Source organism: Coenobita brevimanus, chromosome 61 (assembly GCF_032717465.1).
Source record: "Coenobita brevimanus isolate Jiangsu-jjx chromosome 61, ASM3271746v2, whole genome shotgun sequence".
NCBI classification, from domain to species: domain Eukaryota; kingdom Metazoa; phylum Arthropoda; class Malacostraca; order Decapoda; family Coenobitidae; genus Coenobita; species Coenobita brevimanus.
In genome coordinates, this window is record NC_137014.1 from 27864666 (window position 1) to 27869665 (window position 5000).

At 39.1% G+C, this 5000-nt stretch overlaps 1 protein-coding gene across 2 annotated transcripts in view; it reads right to left on the bottom strand.

The window, feature by feature from the left end:
* LOC145403626 (uncharacterized) overlaps nucleotides 1-5000 on the bottom strand; it is a 79339-nt gene that overhangs the window by 543 nt on the left and 73796 nt on the right. The window lies entirely within an intron of this gene.

A 5000-nucleotide genomic window follows, 5' to 3' on the forward strand; every position in this document is an offset into this window, starting at 1 on the left:
ACATTAGCCGGAAATGCCTTCACCTCGCTTTGTCTGACTTCACCCAGCCTCGCGTGACACGATCAAACGGCGGTTTGGCGGTCCATTCAAACTGGCACACAGTTATAACTTACTGACATTTTTACCAGCCCTTGAATTTTCCCGTTTTTCTGAGTATTCCGTTTGTCTGGATACCGGATAGCTGGGATTGTACTGTATATATATATATATATATATATATATTATATGCAAAAGAAGTGGAAAGTAGAGTGACACAAGGAAAGAAAGTAACTGATGCAATTCAGGCCTTGATAAGAAATGGAGGCTTAAGTGCTGCAGCAGCATGAGGCTTGCATGAAGGAATGTTAGTGTCAACCTTAACATATGGATGTGAGACTATGGTGTGGCATGAAAAAGAAAAGTCAAGAGTGAGAGCAGTGGAGATGGGACTGCTGCGTAAATGTATGTGGAGTACAGAGAGTGGATAGGATATGAAATAGTGTGATTCATGCAAGATGTGGAGTGTGAAAGTCTGTGGACACCAGAATCAAAGAGAATGTACTAAGATGGTATGGTCATGTGGAGAGAATGGATAACAACAGAGTGGTGAAAAAGGTATATCTGAGCAAATCTGAAGGAGGAAGGAGGTGAGGTAGGCCAAGAAGGTGGAAGGATATGGTGGATGAGTGTGTGAGGAAGAGATGTTTGGAAGTCATTAAGGCTAGGGAACTAACAAGAGATCGAGCTGGCTGGATGAATATTGTGAGGAGAAGCACATGATCAGGAATTTGGCATCCCTTTTTAACGTGACAGCATCCAGACTGACTCTATTGGATATGTGTACGTGAAGCTACAGAACATGATGAATGTTTTTGGTGTATCAGATAGAGCCAAGATTCCGGGGGCTTGAATGGTGTGTGAATGGAAGAGTGGCCCATTGGACTGGGCAAATTTGGGCTGTCTGGACATTGCTACTCCTCACCCTGCCCTAAGGTGGGAAAGGAGGTCCGGATGATGATGATGATAAATATATTTATTCCATCCATCCATCATCCAATCCTACATTGCCCTATGAAGGGTGTAGGAGCCCGGGGCTAGGCAGTTGGTCCCGACATTTAAGATGAGAGTGACCAGCCTCACTCATCCCTGAGTGGCATTACATGGACAATCAACCCCAACCGCCTCTTGGATATACACCTTCACCGGCTCAATGCAATTGGAGTGCAATAATTACCCATTAAACCACCAGGCGCCAAAATTTGGTTATATGGTTACCACCCAGCGTAGTAAATGGCTTCCTGGTACACAGGAAACCATTTGGCTTGTCACTCAGTGTAGGGTCACCCACAGGCTGAAGGAAGTGGAAAGAATGAAGGAAAGAAAGACAGAAGAGGGAGTGTAAAGTCACCCGTAGGCAGAAGGACAATATACAGTACATACATATATAGAGAGAGAGAGAGAGAGATACTGTATACAAATTCATGACAGCAACATCCACTTCTATATTGCCTCTTGTGATGTACACAAGCCAGAACATTTAAGGATACGTGACTGACCTGGGCCCATTGTGGCTTTACATGATTAAAAACCTCTAATCACCTCTTGGAGATTCAAATTGACATATAAAACAATAACAGGTAACAACTTCTTATATGATGTACAATGTATCAAACTCAAGGAGTATCAAACTAAAGCATAAAGAACTGTTAAGTTCTACACTCCTTCAGGACATGCAACAGAAAAAAAAAAAATCCATGAATAAACTAAGTTTATGAACACAATTTACATACTAATCTCTAAGAACTTGGAACCAAAATGTGAAAAGAGAATGCAAATGTCTGCCAAACTAATATTACATAAAACTGGCAAGTCTCGGGATGAGTTACAATTGCTTCACCCTGATGATGTTTCTTTTTATTTTATTCTTGTTACCACCTTGTGATTTTTCCTTTTTCAACTTGAGACTTTGTATGTTGCAAGGGGGAGAGAATTATTTACTAACCTCTTCAGTACCAGTCTTTTCCACTTCATTCTTGCTGCCTTTTTCCCAACTTGAGACAAATTGCAAAATGAAGAGGTTAGACAGAACTATCCAACATCCCCTTCAGTATGGGAATCTTTTTTATTTTACTCTTGCAACCACAAGATTATTTTTATTGTACTTAAGAAGAAACCACCTCAGGCTGAAGGCATTAATATCATAAGGTAATTTTCATAATGCACATTACACATCAGGCAAGCTATACAGTATTTAAAGACTATGGTAGACTAGCGGATTACCATACAGATTATATGATGATTATGACTAGGTACACTACACAGCAAAAAACTGAAATATAAAAAAACAATGCTGTCATAAGGATTGTGGCTGTTATTCTTGTTGGTTAAGAAGGCTCCCTAACACCTCTTCTATGTTATTTTGACAGTCTATGTTCATATTAACCCCAGCTGGACTGATTCCTTGTAAGGTTATTTACCTCACCTGAGTCGCTGTTTTATAACCAATGTAAATTGTTCCTTTTATAAGGCTTGCAGCTTGGTCCGTGCAGACCTTCATTGTACAATACTAGTGTCCTAAGGAAAATAAATCACTAAGGAAGAGGTGTTAAAAAAGCCTCTTATAACCAAAGAAGTACGTTCTGTCAGTAACATGCAGGACTAAGATACACAAACAAACCTTTGATCAATTCCCTGTTGTAGTTTTTAAAATTTACTGATCTAATATATATAGATAGATAGATAGACAGATAGATAGATAGCTAGATATAGAGAGATAGATAGACAGACAGATAGATAGATACAGATAAAGATATACAGTATATGAGTAGATGATGTATGTACATATATTTTTTACAAAATGTCAAGTGCAATACAAAATTTCACGTTACTTCTTTTTCCAACCAAAGCAATTCTTAGTTATGAGGAAAATTATCTTCAGTTGTTTTGTTTTCCAGGATGGAAAAAGAAAAAAAATGCATTTCTTCCTTACAGTAACATATCTCAGTTACAACAGAGAATGAATTGTAAATATGTCTGAGAATCCCACTTCAGTTCAGTTCATTTTTCTCTTTTCTTCAGCCTCCTATACGAGCATCAGAACTACAGTCCATTCATTACTTTAACAAAACTGAGCTGTGGCCTTAACTTGAATGCCGAGATAAGATTGGGTGAATCTTAACTACTTTAACAAAACTGAGCTGTGGCCTTAACTTGAATGCCGAGATAAGATTGGGTGAATCTTAACGGGCTACATGATCATCATCATCCTTATTCCCACTTGACCCATTCTCTCCAATGATGTATTTTTCCATTTTATATTTGTTACTGCCTGATGATTTTATTCAGCTTTGGAACAATCTCTCGCAGTTAACCTGTGGATTGCGCAAGTACTGTACCTTTTCTTTTTCCTACCCCGTGGTGCACAAAAAATTAATATTTTTTTTTTTTTTTTTTTTTAGTTTCTGTTTATTATATACTTGAAGATAAACATCCAGGGCATCGGCATCATCTGGTGAAAAAAATAATCTCCTCTCTGTCTTTGCATAGGGCCATGCGTAAGTTTAAGTGAGGGAGTAATGAAAAAAAAAAAATTGTTTTTTGTTTATTATAAACTTGAAGATAAATATCCAGGGCACCATCTGGTGAAAAAAAAAAAAAAATCTCCCTCTCTCCATCTTTGTGTAGTGCCGTGCTAAGTCTGAGTAGGGGTGGTGTAGTTAGCAGTGACGCATGGCCAGCACAGCCAGAGCTGTAGCTCGCAACGTGGTGCTACCCAGCCTGAGCTGTGGCTCGCAATCCACGGGTTAAGAGTTGCAAAAGGCTATATCTAGCCCCTCCAGTCTAGAAAGTCTCTCTTAGCTAAACAATTCTGGAGATAGAATAAACAGAAACAAATACATCACTGGATTAAAGGGTATAAGAGAAGGGATGAAGCTGAAATTCATCACAGACATTATTCATCATTTTTTTCCCCATCAACATATTCTGTGACTGATTTTGTTTGACAAGGGATTACAAATTTATTCTACCGGGCATGGAAAGTGATCCAATTTTTGCAATGCCTTGTGGTCTAACTTGGTCAAGGTGCTCCAAACAGATGTAGCCCACAAGGGTCTAATGCTGAGAAACGCTTAAGGTTTACTGCTGATGTTGCCAATGGATCAGCAACTGGTCAGTCACATCTTCAAGGACTGGAACAGGTAGCTAAGCCCCTATAATCTTGATGGAATAATACTGGGCTAGGCGATTAGGATGAGGATGCAAGGTTCACAGTGACATTATCTATCACCCAATTTTTCACTGCCCCATCAGAAGCATTTGGGACCTAGGCAGGCTACTTACTTCACATATTTATGGTGAGAGTGACCAGTCATTTGCTCCCATGTGGCATTATGTGAAGTACAACCACCCCAACCACTCCTTGGATGTACATCATTCTGGGTCACATCTAGTAAAACCATTAAAACCCACTAAACCGTCACTGTCACATAAGTGTACATACAACCAGGTGAAATGAGAGAGAGAGAGAGAGAGAGAGAGAGAGAGAGAGAGAGAGAGAGACTAGCTCAACATACTTTTCCACAATTTTATCAGCCAATCATAAGCAAAAGGGGAGGAGAACCTTTGCCAGGAAACTTAAAACACACTACAGCGGTGACTACCAAGCTAAGGTTAACATGAGACATTACATAAATGTATATATTATCCACAACAGCTCTCATTATATATTTAGCACAGCAATGTCAAAACATGCAACACACCAACAATAACAAAGATTTGGAATTCCTTGATTATAGTGCACTGTTATAATGCTTTCATTGTGACACACGGCAAAGGTTTTAAAACGTTGGAACCCATATGCTTGTCTGATAAGAAGGCTCTCTGACACCTCTTCCTTAGTAGATGATTTACTGCTAATCATTGTATTTATTTATTAATTTACTTTTTACCCCGGTATTGGGTGAGCTATGTCCCAGAATGCAAGAAAAAAGAACACCCAGTTAATGGAGACAATATAGTGG